The following is a 17491-nucleotide window of genomic DNA, read 5'->3' as shown; positions in this document are numbered from 1 at the left end:
TATGAGGTATTTGGTGAATGTGATTGCAAATAGATGGGTTATATATATGTATGTGTAATTATTGCATTCACTAAGCTTTGCTTACCCTCTCGTTGTTTACCTTTTTATAGGCTCAGATATGGACAAAGGTAAGGGCGTTTGTTTGGAGTAGAGATCCCGTCGTGTTAGGGGACGCTTTTGGATATATTATCTTTTGGGGTTTGACCGAGACTTGGGTAGTTTAAACCTAAACACCATGATCGTAGGGTCGTTTGGTATTTAAACTTTTGCGGTCGAAACTCTCGTTATGTATTAAACTCGTAAAACGGCCGATGTGGGCCCCGCTTTGTAAAACTTATTTTATGTTTGAAAAGTGTTAGTTGTACATATTTGAATATGTTGTTAAAAGCGTATTGTCTAATTATGTCGGGAAGTGGCCAATCTTTTTCACGTTTCAAGACTTTTTGGACAGACCAGATCGGCGCGCCGCGCGGGGTACTGGCACGCCGCGCCAGTAGCTGAACAAACAATTTTTTTTTTTTTGATATTTTCCGCGGGTTTGATGGTGGTTTGGTTTGGGTTGTTACACGACATTAGCAACCCGTCACTCTTCCTTGTTAGGAATTCCGAATACCTATTGAGGCTTAGCACGGTACGCTCCGACATTTCACTATACATAACACCAATGGAGTTTTCCTCGGGCGGCAGTAGAACTCCCCCACTTAGGATTTATCTCCTTATCCTCACCGCCAAGATGATAACATCCCGCGAAATTGAAATCCACGTCACACCTGACCATTCTCACCGTTGGTCATAAACATCAAATCACCGCAAATTCACTTTAGGCTCTCAGAGCCGACATGCACAATCACTTGAGACGTCGTACACGCGACGACATCACACCTTCATACCACAAATCATAATTAACAGCTCTTCATCGTTCGCAGAGCAAACTCCACCAAAGTCCCATATACACCTCTATGACTAGGCATATGCCACTCTGCTTAATCAATCGTGCATCACAGTCGTGATCACCCGACCTTCTACACAACGAATCTTTATCAACAATTGCTCACTCTCATGGAGAAGAGTGACCAATTCGACACAATAATTGCATCGACCGCCATATCAACGCTTCATCGTAACCTTCGACCTAATCGACCATTAAGTCCATCACCGGCTCACCGGTCATCCTTACTCATCTATCACATAAGAGCAACAAGATTCGTTCATCCCTTACTTCATAAGAAGTATTTCCGCAATGCTCTTAATCTTCGACTTTTGCAACCGTCGAATTACTATCACCCGTCGATCACTATTTAAAATCTTCGATTCTTCCAAGGGTATCTCACGGGCACCCTAAGCACAAAGTGATTACACCATCATCGGAGTTGAACATTACACTAGCAGGTATAAGAAGGCACCTGATGCCGTGTCATGCAGACTCCCACCACAATCAACCGAATTTTAGAAACTCGATCTTTAGGTTCCATACACCCGATGTCACCCATCTCTCAATAATAATGACTCGTAGTCATACCTACCCGGCAAACCTTACGGTTTATCATCTTATCGAAAGTTCCTAGCGATCACACGCTACCCGCAATTTCCACAAAGCCAAACAATATAGCCTCACGAAACCTTTCATTTAACACTAAAGAGATGCTTGGAAACACCAAGTCTTACACTCTTCCACACATCAACGCAACCACATCACCAAGGGGTATTCCGTTAGAAATGTTACCCTATAATCCACAACACGCCAACACACTACGCAATCATCGTCATACGGGTCCCACTCCCATGCGTTTAACGACTCGAAGACTCCTCGATTCGCCAATTCCAAGGTGACTCACAACTAGAATCCTTACACGGTTCTCTAACCACACACTCTACCGAGTGTAACCCAATTATATAATCATTAGACTTGCTACATCCCATCACGGGATTCAAGTCTTCGTCGTACACCCATAAATCGGTCCTCCTAGTTACGATGAGTATCTATAACCAATGACAATCCCAATAATGCACCCACTACGTAGGGTGACTAAGTACGCGCCAAACTCGTGAGTTGGCTCACTCACTTAACTAACACTTCCCGGCTCGCAACGAACTCGATGTGACAACAATCACATCACCCGAGACAACTATAACCTAGGAACCATTAAAAGATTCCTCATTTATCCCGAATCTACCCCAACCATGCCACGTTTCCTCCGCTCGGTACCCGTCATGTCATGCTTGGTGTCAAGATACACTTTCGTAATAATGGTGATCAGTCACTATTACAATTGCGTACCTTACAATTTCCACATGGTCATGCAAAGTACTTTACCCGGACTGACGCAACATTCACACAAAATAACACGCGATAACTCCTAGTACCCGAATGACCCAAGTCCTTACTGTGAACTTGATCACTCAAACCGCCAAACATGCGAATCTCTCCAATAGATCCGTCCCTAGGACACCGTACTAAAAGATACCTGTATATATACACCAATATACAATAATAATAAACGTACAAGTCCTAGTTTGCCTACTTACATTAGGCACTAGCAATCTAAGGCACTAATTTACACACGAAATAAGGCCCCACAAAATCCCACATTAGACAAACACAAGTCCTAGTTAGTCACCTACTCTAAGGCACTAACAATTCTCAATCCGACCCGTATTCCTACAAGTCCAGCAACTAATGCATAAACGCCAATAAGTCTAAGACTAGGCACCTATACCAAGGTCACCTAATTCCCTTAGACTATGCTCTGATACCACTTGTAACAACCCAACCCGTTATCCAACTAAAACAAGATTAAATTTTTTTTTATCAAAATTGTCCAGTTCAACATTCGGCGCGGCGCTCCAAAGTGGTCTGTCCACTCTTTCCTTTTTTGACAAAAATATCGTCCACTTCCCGGCACTTTTAGACGAAACGGTTTTCACAACGCATTAAAGTAAGTAAACTAGCACGTTTTCGTAATAAAACAAGTTTTACAACACCGGGCCCACATCGACCCAATTTACAACAAAGTGACCATTTCGACCCATTTTAGTTTAATACAAAACATAGACCGAGCATGGCGATTGAGGATACGCTACCAAATCATAATCAATCCAAAAGCACATCTTCTAAAGCAACCTACACAATCCATTAGTTCCCACGCTTACCCGAGCCACCACCTCCACGCGAATCTATAAAATGTAAACAATGAGAGGGTAAGCTATGAAAGCTTAGTGAGTGCAATAAGTATACACATGCATATATAATATACCTACTTCCAAGCACCTACTCACATACCACATATGTGCTAGCAATATAATATTAGCATACGAACTCCAAGTATAAAGCTAATAACCTCCATTACCGCAACTAGCATAAACAATAGCATATACTCCAAAATATAATATGCTACACTACAATACATACACAAACTATATGGTTAACCATACACACGTCATGGTGCTACCGGCTCCGTGGTTTACACCATACGTAATGCTATGACGCTACCGGCTCCGTGTTCACGTCACTACGCATTCGAGTCATACTCTTTTATAGTGCTACCGGCTCCGTGGTTCACATTTCGGTGTTATCGGCTCCATGGTTCACACCTCATTTTATAGTACTACCGGCTCTGTGGTTCACACTTTGATGCTAACAGCTCTGTGGTTCACATCTCATTTTATAGTGCTACCGGCTCCGTGGTTCACACTTTGATGCTACTAGCTCCGTGGTTCACATCACAACACATGCACCATGATGCTACCGGCTCCGTGGTTCACATCATAGCACACTCGCACACACTATGGCACTCCCGGCTCCGTGGGTCATACCATAGCATACAAATAAATATATTATATACATACATGCATAAATATCCCACTCACCTTGGAATGTCCGCACAAGTCATGTATAACATGATCTCCGTCCTCAAATCCGAGCAAGTAACCACCTATATCACACATAGGTACAATATACACATAAATAGCCATTCTCTAAAAGAGAACTCGACACAAACATTCCTTAGACGAGGGATCACACCTTGCTCACCAAAACCCGATCATTTAATCACCTTATGGACACAAACCAATTACCACTTCGGGTGGTAATTCAAACCAACACAACAAAGTACGATTTAACCCAAATCATACTTTACACCAATTAGACCAAACCTAGGTCTTAACGCTAAATTACTACTTAGGTAGTAATCATTTCAAACGTCATTTACACCAAAACCCGAACATGTACAATATTAACCCATATTGCATTGGCCACGTTTGACTTATGTTAAAATACTTATGTTAAAATACAAGTTTAAGCAATACATCAAATTAAGTGTTTACATCACCGGGTACACAAGACCCAAAAGTTCAACCAAAATGACCCCTTAATGAGCATGACCGTCGGGACCATTACCAAAAGTGCCTTCCAAAAATCCCCCACAAGAAAGCTAGGCCAAACACTTACCCTTGTCCTTCGATGTGCCACTATCTATAAAAGTAAACAATGCAGGAGTAATCTACAATGCTTAATTAGTGCAATACTTATATGCATACATACATAAATTACTTACTTGCGCAACTTACACATAACTGCATACAAGATAGCATCACTAAAGCAAATATATGCATCCAAGTACAAATTTGCATTGTAAATTACATAAACAAGAATATAACACGTTACACTACCAAAATACATCATACGAATGCAAAAATGGTTAACCATCCCCAAATGTGTTACCCATCAAATGAATAGCACCAACAACCCGTATACACGGCCAACAAAGGCGCCTCCCGGATGGCACCATCATATACATTTGAATATGGTCAACGAAAAGTGTGGTCTCAATTGGTAACACTTCCCGCATCCTCATAAGTGGCCAACAAAGAGTGGACTTTAAAGTAATCACACTCACCACTTTCCCTCAAACGCAAGGTGGCCAACAAAGAGCGAGTGATTATTAGAGACATCATTCACCATAATGCACCAAGTGACCATTAAAGAGCAAATCCTTCGCAATCGGATAGTACTCGCCAATAAACCCGCAAACAAACAATTTATATACACACATATATAAATACTCCACTCACCTTGAACAACTAGATGAGTCGATAATCGAGCTATGACTTCAAGATTCCTCCAAAAATGAGTTACCTAGCATAAAACACAACATCAAAATATAAACTCTAGTAGCTTGACCCAAAACCCACAAGTGCAACTTTGACCCAAATTACACTCAAATTTACCAACTTGGTCAAACAAGACCCAAACTACCCAAATCACTAAAATTTAGTGATTTGGTCCCAAACTCAACTAAATACAACTTATGGTCAAGTGCTAGGAGCACTCCACGACCCAATTCAACCAAATACCCATTTTGACCCAAATCGGGTTTACACCCAAATCAAACTACCAAGAACACCCATTTGGGCTCCATTATGTTTGGGATTTAACATGTTCATGATACTTAAACCCATTTTAAGGAATTAAGAAAGCGGAAGCATGAAAAACCTATTTTAAACATGTTAATCTTATTTACTTTAACCATTTAAAGTTAAATCCCAAGAAGGATCAAGTTATGGAATATACTTACAAACTATAAGTGGGTTAAGAAATTATACCTCCTCAAGCTTGTTGAGGGTTGATGCAAATGAGCAAGATGATGATGAAGATGATGGAATAGCAACTTCTAACTTGAAGCCTCAAGAAAGTAATACCCACAAGCGTTTTGTCACCAACACCACCAATGTTTTAGTTAGGATTTAAGACACTTAAAATGAGCTTAAAAAATTCAAGAACACTCCTCTCTCTCACCAAAGATTTGGCCAAGAAAGGGAAAAAAAGGGAGAGAGATATTTCAAATCTTGATATGTTTGCATGTGTAAATAACCACAAAATGGACTAGATACATATCATGTAGATATGGGAAGTAATAGCCAATAAAGTGAGTCTTGGAGAAGCCAATCTTTCACTCCCAAGGCCACTAACTTATTTTTATAAAATTAGTTTTATAAAATTAGATTTTATATAAACTACATTTTATAAACTTCCATAATTTGTTATGTACATTTTTATTTTATTAAACCAATTTTATAAAATGTAACATAACAAAATTAATTATTTAACCTATAAATAATTAAATCCATATTATATAAATTATTCCATAATTTATATCCATATCAAGTTATATTATTTTAGAAAACCATTTTTCTAAAATCCAAGTGTCGCGTATTTTAATCCACGATATAATCGTTAAGATCTAATATGAATAAAGTGTCGGTAAGCTTGTTATTGGGTATGACCCGACTTGGATCAAAACATATTAGCCACATTAATTTAATATGTCTCTCGGGCATACGAAATACTTTCAATCTCCCACTTGCACGAGAAACATAAGTGATGTTATGCGAGGTGTATATAAAATAGTTATTAATTTTAGCAGGAAAAACTATTAAATACGATACAATTTTACACAAGATATTTATTTATTTATAGAATGGATATACTTAAACCTTGCTACAACACTTATAGGCAGTGTACCTAATCGTACAGTAGTGTAGTTTTTAGTAAGTCCGGTTCGTTCCACAGGGAAATCTTTAAACAAAGCGTAACGCTATATTAGTTACTTTTATAAAAATACAAACATATATATAAGTAATATTATTATTATAAAGGGGGGTTTTTACCGTTTAATGACCGGTTTGTCGATTTTAAAACTTTAGTCGCAGTTAAAACCTAATAAATAAAAGACTTAATTTAAAGCGTAAAGTAAATAACGATAATGAAATTGCGAATAATAAAAGTGCGATAAAATAAAATTGCGATAATTAGAAGTGCAATTAAATATAAAATAAAGGAAATTAAATATGAAATAAAAGAATTATACTTATTTAAACTTCCGTAATCATGATGTTTGACGTGTTGATTTTAGTTTTATGCCCATGGGTTAATTGTCCTTTGTCCTGGATTATTTAATATGTCCGTCTGGTTTTTGTCCATAACAGTCCATCAGTCACAAATATAAAGTGCGAGTGTCCTCGTCAAATTATTATTATACCCGAAGTTAAATATTCCAACTAATTGGGGATTCGAATTGTAACAAGGTTTTAATACTTTGTTTAATGAATACACCAGGTTATCGACTGCGTGTAAACCAAGGTTTTACTACTTTGTTAACAATTACACCAATTACCCTTGAATGTAATTTCACCCCTGTTTTAATTATTCTAGTGGCTATTAATCCATTCCCGTATCCGGTTAAATGAACGATTATTCGTACATATAAATACCCCGCCCATCGTGTCCGATCGAGTGTATATGGTACTTTATAGGGACGCCCAATTGTAAATCTTTATATTAACATTAACAAACTATCATTTAATTAAACAAATATAAAGCCCATTAATAGCCCATAGTCTAATTTCCACAAGTGTCGTTCTTTTGTCCAAACCCCAATTATGGTACAAAGCCCAATTACCCAATTTAGTAATTAGCCCAACATCATGATTACTTCGTTTTAAATAAGCATAATAATAACTTAGCTACGAGACATTAATGTAAAAAGGTTGAACATAACTTACAATGATTAAAAATAGCGTAGCGTTACATGGACAGAATTTCGACTTACACCTTTACAACATTCGCTAACATACCCTTATTATTAGAATTATAATTAAAATTAAAATTAAAATATAAATTATATATATATATTTTACGTATATATGAGAGAAGAGAGAAAATAGATTATGAATTGCGATCAGAATTCGGTTGCTTTTATAGGAAAAGTCAAATTTTGGGGCTCCGCGACTCGCGGCAAAATCCTCTTCAAACTCCGCGAGTCGCGGAGAATGAATTTACAGCTCAGTCCTTGGAGTCTTTCTCTGCCGACGGTTTTTATTTATAAATATAATATATATATAATTAATATAATTAATTATATATTATATTATATTTATATACCTAGTTAACTTGTAATTTTTAGTCCGTTACGTCGAGCGTTGAGAGTTGACTCTGGTCCCGGTTCCGGATTTTCGAACGTCCTTGCGTACAATTTAATATCTTGTACTTTACGTTTTGAATCTTGTACTCTTGTAATTTCGAGACGTTTCTTATCAATAATTGGAACCTTTTTGATTGTCTTTTGTTCTTTTGAGCTTTTTGGTCGTTTGCGTCTTCAATTCGTCGAATCTGTCTTTTGTCTTCACCTTTTATTATTTAAACGAATATCACTTGTAAATAGAACAATTTCAACTAAAAGCTTGTCTTTCTTGAGGAATAATGCTATGAAATATATGTTCGTTTTTAGCATTATCAAATATTCGCACACTTGAGCGTTGCTTGTCCTCAAGCAATATCGTCTTGAAATACTAGAATCACTTCTTTATTCTTCACACTTTGTATATCAGTGATTTCTATACGGCGGTATAAACAATGGTAGTAACGATATGGTTACAGTCCCACATGACTATAAAAATTTAGATCCATTAAGGAAATTGGATCTTTATGAAAACATTTGATCTTTTGAAAATTAAATCTAGTTTTTACCCTAGATAAGTTTTCCGGAATAACCCTTTACCGGTGTTTGCAAAATATTTTTGTGGGTTTGGTGGGTTTCAGATTTGAAAATTTTAGCTCAAAACTTGCGGTTTTGTGTCACCCACTTGCTAACCTTGTATTTGGAAAGCAACACGTCCAGTTTACTTGTCCCGTATATTACCTTTCGGTAAACTACCGTCCGGTTGAAAGGAAAGCGTTGAACAAGCAACTGTTAAGGCAATATCCCCTGACATGCTTTTAATTATGGTCTATAACGTGTCGGACGCAATTACTATCCTTGGTAGGAGCAATAGTAAAGCTCACCCTTATAATTTTTCGGTCTGGCACAAGGTCCTGTCTTTGACCACTATGCAACCACCGTTCTTACAGTTGACACCCGATTTAGTTCAGGTGACCTAATGAATTCCAGGTGAATTCCTAGGATTTTACGTTCAATGGTAATGAACGCATTGAAAATAGGGTTTTCAGAAAACAAATCGGTTTGTAATTTTGATCAAAATATTTTCTCGTTTAAGCTCGAGTTTAGATATCATCGAATTCCATGAGTTTGTAATTCTCAATCTTTAAGGTCAATCTCTAGGATTGAGTAATATCAGTCTTAAAAGCTGATTTTTAATCTTTAAGGAGATTATCCTTTCTGGGGATCTGATTCATTAGTCTTATCCAGCTAATTTGCATGGTGCCCCCCCATTGTACGAGATAAATCCTTCTCATGGTTAGGATAAATCTGACCACTTGGCGACCCTGTTTAATGCTGAGGTCCGTGGATTTCCTGCTGATTTTAGTGATGACTTTTCTAGATTTTTCGTCAACCTACAGCTGGTCTGGACGACAACTTCATGACCTAAATCAAGAAGCGCGTGTCTTTTTCGGAAGACTTTACTTCCTTTTAATGATGGAATTGATTCATCGTGTAGATCCATCTCTTCTTTTCTTTCATTGGGTAAAACAGTTTAGTTTAGTTCAAAGCAAAAGTATTTTCAGTTATTTGTTACAGATATATGTGACATATGTTTAAAATAACTTGGTAAATTTTCCCACACTTGGCTTTTATTTTCCTTTTTATCGTCCTCTATTCCATTTTAAATGAATTTTAACATTTTAGTTTGTTTCTCAATTTATGTCCTTTCCGAGGTAACAATAATTTCGGTGTTAAAACCTAGTTTTATCGTTCATAAATATGTATAAACATGATTTTTAGTTCATTTAATTGAAAATTTTTTTTTAAAAATTTTACTAGAATTGGGTAGTCAGTATATAAGACTAGGGCTGTTCTTTTTTATCAGAGAGCACTAGATTCTAATACAACTACTGCTTTACTAGTATTTTTAATGGTAACCAAGTGTTTAAGATAAAAATTTTTAAAATCCGAAAGAATTTAACCCCTTCCCACACTTAAGATCTTGCAATGCCCTCATTTGCAAGAAATCAGTAACAATTTAAATTATTGAGGGTGATTAGTGTGAAAATGATTAAATTTTACCAAAGTTTCCAAATATATTGGCGTTTGTTTGCTGAATGATAAATGGTGCACATCATTTGTTCATTCCGTCTTGTTGTTATTTCACATATATTTTGCATCTTGTCGTCAAAATTAGTTGCTTTTGCTGAACTTAATGCCAGTCTTTGAAAATGCGTTGTTTTACCCTGTTGTGTACATAAGATAAACTGCAAACATATATACATATTTTTGAAGTTTGGTATATTACCCCACATTCAAAAAATTATTAAAATCTAAGAATAAAAGTTAGATAATTATAAAAATGATTACAATATTAACAAAAATATTAAATGTATCAATAATTACAAATTACAAAATAAAATAAAAAATAAGTAAACTAAGGATGATATTGGTACCATATGGTGGCTGCATCTCTATAGACCAAGGAGGGAAGATGGGTTTCGGTGTAGGAATATAGTTTCTACCTATATGTTGGCAATGAGCTATGATTTGGTTCTGATGAACTTGCCAATCTTCAAATGCTCTCTGTCTAGCATTTTCGTATTCCTGAGAAGCTATAAACCTATGCATTTCTTGCATCTCATTCCCCCCTCCTACATTACCTTGCTGCTGGTTTCTCTCCACCTGTGGATGTCTACCATGGTATCGTACTGCGGCGTTATTTCGCCGCTTCAAAACTTTCGCACCATGGTATACATTTAAACCTATAGTATCGCGGGGTTCCGGCTCTTCTAGTAATAATCCCCCCCCGACTTATATCCACACCGAGATATTCACCAATCAAAGTAATAAAAATACCACCTCCTATTATGCTATGCGGTCGCATCCCCCGAACCATAGCTGATAAATAATAACCCACACAATATGGTATACTTACAGCGCTTTGTGGGTCTCGAATACACATATGGTAAAACAAATCCTGTTCATTTACTTTTTCCTTGTTTTTACCCCTTTGTGTAATCGAATTAGCTAAAAACCTATGTATCACTCTTAATTCGGCTCTATCTATATCCAAATAAGAGTAATTTCCCCCTTTGAAACGGTGATGGCTTGTCATTTGACTCCACACACCGTGTGTATCAAAATTTTCATCTATCTTTCTACCGTTTAGTATCAATCCTCTACAATCGGCAGACGATAACTCCTCAGGCGTATATATACGTAAAGCCTGAGCCATGTCCAGTAAAGACATGTGGCGCATCGAACCGCCTAACAAAAATCTAATAAAAGAACGATCGGTTAAACTAGCTACCCGATCATTCAACTCTATACTACATAACAATTCTTCACACCATACTTTATATACAGGTCTACGTATGGTGAATAAACATACCCAGTCATTAAAAGAAGAATTACCATACCTCTGTACAAGTAATTCCCTAATTGGCCCGGCCAATTCTACAGCTTCTAAGGGTCCCCATTCTATGACCCTCGGTACCTCAACAACCTTGGAATGAAGAGTATGCAAACCCCGTTGATATTTTGGATAATCTATCCAAAGTCTGTCAAATCTCAGGTTCGGGTGCAACTCTTCCAAGTGCATATCAGAAAAGGTCATGACTGGATGAGGTATATCCTGCTTGTAGTAGTTATCCACCTCCTGTTGTTCCAAATTCTCAGCAGGAGCATTGCGGGCTTGGGATGAAGATTCACCCCTTTCATTCTGCAAAACACATCAAACACAATTTTTGTGCATCCAAATATGCATTAGTGTCAGCAAAATCATCAATCAAAATAATTACAATGACATTATCAATTTATATCAAACTTAAGCTCATTTTCACATTTTTATCAAATCTACACTTTTTCAAATAAGCATATACGAAAATGTTCGCCAAGTTCATAAGCATTCAACTCAAATAACATGTCAAAATAATCATTACTAGCAATTAAACAAGTCTCAAATGGCATTATCTTTCAAAAATCAAGTTCATGAATTTTAGACTTGAAAAAGTCCACTTTAATTCTCAAAATCATGTTTAGGCTCAAAGTTTGGATCATTTAACTACCTAGACATGTTACACTACTCAATTTAGCAACAATTCATGACAAAAATCGGCCATAACCTGTTTATATCAAAAAGCCCCAAATTTGCTCAAGAACACAAACCCTAGATTACTCAAAATTTGAAGTTTAAGGCTTCTAATCATGTTAAACAGCATCAATCTAGGTTATACAAGCATAATACATAAACAATTTAAGTCTAATTACACTAAAAAGCATCAAAATCAAATTGGGAAAAAAAAATTTTGCTCAAGAACATCAAATTTCGAATTAAATGGTGTTTAGGTGTAGAAATTTACCATTTTTCTTGAGTAATTCTTAGATAGCATCCTTCTCAACATGATTTTAGCAAAAGATTTGGTGATTAACGGTTAAAAATTGTGATTTTGGGGGGTTTTTTTCGTGTTTTTCGGGTGCAGTTTTTCGCAGTTATTTTTGAGTTGGGGGTTGGACTGATCAGTTTGCAGCTCTTTATTTTTTTTTCTGATTTCCGACCCCTCCGCGAGTCGCGGGGATTTACCCTCCAAACTCCGCGAGTCGCGGAGTTTGGTATATATTTTTTTTTTATAATCATTAACTTATTAAAACAATTAAGAAATTAATTTTAAAATTTTGTTTCCCTTATTATTTAGGACGAGGTCGTTTCGGATCGATGTCCTAGTCCGTCCTTCGACAAAATTTTAAAATTTGTCTTTTTGTAGCGATTGTTTTAAAAGCTAAGATTTTTGGGTTTTTTCAATGTTTTTGGCATACTTTAATTCAATAAGATTAAAAATAATGATAATAAAAGTTCTCGTCCCTCCCTCGGGTAAAACAATTTCGGTTCAAAGACCTAGTCTTCAACTTATGACGAATTTTAAAAATCATATTCTTAACTTAATGAGATAAAGTAAATTTTTTTTTTTAAATTCACACAACTTAAATATAAAATTCAAAATTAATATTAAAAATTCACACCAAACTTAAAATTTGAAATGCATAAAATTAAAAATTAATATTTTAAAAATTAAAAATTCACACCAAACTTAATTTAAAAATTTATAAATTCATATCAAACTTATATTAATTTTTCAAATATTTACAATTTTAAATATATTGTTTTTACAAAGTTTACAATATTAATTTAAGATTTAAATATTAATTTTAAAAATATGGTAAAAATAAAATTAAAAATCTTTTTGTCTTTTTATCCCACTTTAATCAATCAAATATTATCAAAAATATGCGCCCCTCTTTTCGGTAAAGTAATTTCGGTTCCAAGACCTAATTTAACTCATGACGAATTTTTGAAATATTTTGGGTTGATTGATTAAAGATATTTATACCTTAAGAATAAACGTTAAATTTCGCAGTGATGTAATAAATTTTTGAATGATATCAATAATTTCGGTCGCCAAACCTAATTTTATTCAATACCAATTTAATACTTTTTAGCTAACAAATTAGCGTTTATTATCAAAAGGTTAAAAATAAAAATAAAAATAAAAACTGTACAGACATACCTGTGAAATAGATTTCTTAGTTATATGATCTTTCCCATTCATAAGATAGTCGGTTTAATTGATTTTCCATGGCTACATAGGCGTAACCTCGAGCATTCAGTGTCTTTTCTTCTAAACATATGAACGGTCCGTCTCTGCATAAAGTAACAAATTCGGTATTTGAATAGGTTTGATTATTTGAACATTTACCTCCATGTGACCATTTTCCGCATTTGTGACATCGTTCTAGGTGTCGTGCTCTTCTTTTCGCTGCGGATTTTGATTTTCCTTTACCAAATTGTAACTTATTATCTTCGCATCTGGATTATTTTCTAACTCCGTCCATTCTTTCTCTGATTACTGATACTATTTCACTCGGGAGTATGTCATTATTACGTTTAGTGATCAAAGCGTGTAGCATTAGACCATGGTTTAGTTCACAGGCAGTCTTCATTTCGTAAAAACCTAAAAAAAATAAAAATTCAGAATGGGGGGAGAAGACTAGTTCTTTAGGGTCTGCTAGGGAAAGACCATTCGGGTTCCATTTTCGAGAACTACAAAACAGACAATCTAACTCTAACAGAAATACATATTATCCTTTAAAGACTTGATTCTCCCCACACTTAGTTAGCTGTGGTGTCGAAATTGTGATTAACTTCATTGTCGACTTCCATCGGACCATGTATGTAATGTTTAACTCTGTGACCATTAACTTTAAATTCAATCCCATTTGAATTTATTAATTCTATCGTTCCGTATGGGAAAACTCTTTTGACTATGAATGGTCCAGACCATCTTGATTTCAATTTTCCAGGAAATAGCTTGAATCGTGAATTGAAAAGAAGAACTCTGTCTCCTTCTTTAAATTCTTTTGAACTTCTGATTCTTTTATCATGCCATTTCTTCGTTCTTTCTTTATAGATTAACGAATTTTCGTATGCTTCATGTCTTAATTCTTCTAATTCGTTTAGTTGACTTAATCGTAGACGTCCGGCTTCATGTAAATCAAGATTACATGTCTTCAAAGCCCAAAATGCTTTGTGTTCAATTTCTACTGGAAGATGACATGCTTTCCATAAACAAGTCTAAAAGGTGTGGTTCCAATTGGAGTTTTGTAGGCTGTTCTAAAAGCCCAGAGTGCATCCTCCAATTTAATGGACCATTCCTTCGGATTTGATCCTACGGTTTTCTCTAGAATACGTTTTAAAGCTCGGTTGGTATTTTCAACTTGTCCACTTGTTTGTGGATGATATGCGGTGGAGATTTTATGAGTTACTCCATATCTTTTAAGAACTTTCTCAAGTTGATTATTACAGAAATGAGTACCCCGATCACTTATTAAAGCTTTCGGTGTTCCAAACCTTGCAAAAAGACGTTTTAAAAAGTTGACTACAACTCGTGCATCGTTAGTTGGGAGAGCTTGTGCTTCCGCCCATTTAGATACATAATCAATGGCTACGAGTATATATAGATTATTATTAGATTTTGGAAATGGACCCATAAAGTCAATACCCCAAATGTCAAATACTTCACATACTTGGATGACATTTTGTGGCATTTCATCACGTTGACTTATTTTTCCGGCCCTTTGACATGCATCACAGGATTTGCAAAGAAGGTCTGCGTCTTTGTAAATTGTAGGCCAATAGAATCCAGCTTCATAAACTTTTCTTGCTGTTAGTTGAGGCCCATAATGCCCTCCTGTTGGTCCTGTGTGACAATGGTTTAAAATTTTACTAGCTTCATCTTCAAATACACATCGGCGTATTATTCCATCGGGACAACTTTTAAACAGATGTGGATCTTCCCAAAAATAGTGTTTTATATCACTGAAGAATTTCTTTCGTCTTTGGTACGATAATCCTTTTTCAAGGAATCCACAAACTAAGTAGTTTGCATAGTCTGCAAACCATGGGATTTCTTTATAATCTATCTTCAATAGATATTCATCAGGAAAGTTGTCTTGTATGGCTGATTCATTTAGAACTTCTAATTTGGGATTTTCAAGACGAGAAAGAAGATCAGCGGCGAGATTTTCTGCTCCTCTTTTATCTCGGATTTCAATATCAAACTCTTGTAAGAGTAAGATCTAACGGATTAATCTTGGTTTAGCATCTTGTTTTGAAAATAGGTATCTAAGAGCAGAATGGTCGGTATAGACCACCGTTTTTGCTAGAACGAGATATGATCGAAATTTGTCAAAAGCAAAGACAATAGCAAGGAGTTCTTTTTCAGTAGTTGTATAGTTCGTTTGTGCTCTTTGTAATGTCTTACTAGCATAATATATAGGTTGAAATCGTTTTTCAATCCTTTGTCCTAAAACGGCTCCCATTGCAAAATCACTTGCATCGCACATTAGTTCAAATGGTAGATTCCAATTTGGTGTTATCATGATCGGTGCATTAGTGAGTTTTTCTTTAAGAATATTAAAAGATTTGATACATTCATCTGAAAAGATGAATGGCGCATCCTTTTCTAGGAGTTTATTCATAGGAGTGGCAATTTTAGAAAAATCTTTTATGAAACGTCGGTAAAAACCGGCATGCCCTAGAAAACTCCTAACTCCTCTAACATTGGTGGGATGTGGAAGTTTAGCAATTACATCTACTTTAGCTCTATCCACTTCAATTCATTCTTTTGAAATTTTATGTCCAAGAACGATGCCTTCTTTAACCATGAAATGGCATTTCTCCCAATTAAGTACTAGATTTGATTTTTCGCATCTAATTAACATTCGTTCCAGATTAACTAGACATGATTTAAATGTATCACCGAAGACTGAAAAGTCATCCATGAATACTTCCATGCATTCTTCTATCATGTCGTGAAAAATCGCCATCATACACCTTTGAAAGGTTGCAGGGGCGTTACAAAGTCCAAATGGCATGCGTTTGTAAGCAAAAGTACCATAAGGGCACGTGAATGTGGTTTTCTCTTGGTCCTCGGGTGCTATTGGAATTTGAAAATATCCGGAAAATCCATCTAGAAAACAATAGTAGCTATTTCCGGCTAATCTTTCCAACATTTGATCTATGAAAGGTAAGGGAAAGTGATCTTTTCTGGTGGCGTCATTTAATTTTCTATAATCAATACATACACGCCATCCTGTTACAGTCCTAGTAGGAATAAGCTCATTTTTCTCATTTGTAATGACAGTCATGCCACCTTTCTTAGGCACGCATTGAACTGGGCTTACCCATGGGCTATCAGAAATTGGATATATCAAACCTGCATCTAGCAGTTTAATAATCTCTTTCTTAACTACATCTTGCATATTAGGATTTAGTCTTCGTTGGCGTTGCACATACGTTTTATGACCTTCTTCCATAAGGATTTTATGTGTGCAATACGAAGGACTTATTCCTTTAATATCATGAATCTTCCATGCAATGGCTGGTTTATGAGCTTTCAACACAGAAATGAGTTGTGATTTCTCATTTTCAGTAAGAGAAGACGATATTATTACAGGTAATTCAGATTCACCATGTAAATAAGCGTATTCCAAATGGTTTGGAAGTGGCTTTAACTCTAATTTCGGAGGTTCTTCTATCGATGATTTATATCGATATCTGTCTTCTTCTTTTAGCATTTGAATTTCTTCTGTTGTTGGTTCATATCCATTAGCTATAAGTGTAGCTAACATTTCAGCTTCATCAATTGGTTCATTACCTTCTCCTAAAGAACATTCTCCTGTTCCTTGTAATTCTGGAAATTCTTCTAATAATTCTGCATGTGCATCTATAGTTTGAATATAATAACATGTATCATCTGCAGATTGTGGTTGTTGCATTGCTCTATCAACTGAAAAGGTAACACTCTCATCCTCTATACTTAGGGTCAATTTCTTACCGAACACGTCTATCATTGCTTTAGCCGTGTTTAAGAATGGTCTTCCTAATATGAGAGGAACTTGAGAATCTTCTTCCATGTCCAAAACAACAAAATCTACTGGAAATACTAAAGTACCAACTTTAACTAACATGTTCTCCATTATCCCTCTAGGATATT

The sequence above is a fragment of the Rutidosis leptorrhynchoides genome, chromosome 3, assembly GCF_046630445.1.
Source record: "Rutidosis leptorrhynchoides isolate AG116_Rl617_1_P2 chromosome 3, CSIRO_AGI_Rlap_v1, whole genome shotgun sequence".
In the NCBI taxonomy this organism is placed as follows: Eukaryota; Viridiplantae; Streptophyta; class Magnoliopsida; order Asterales; family Asteraceae; genus Rutidosis; species Rutidosis leptorrhynchoides.
This window is presented reverse-complemented; position numbering follows the sequence as displayed.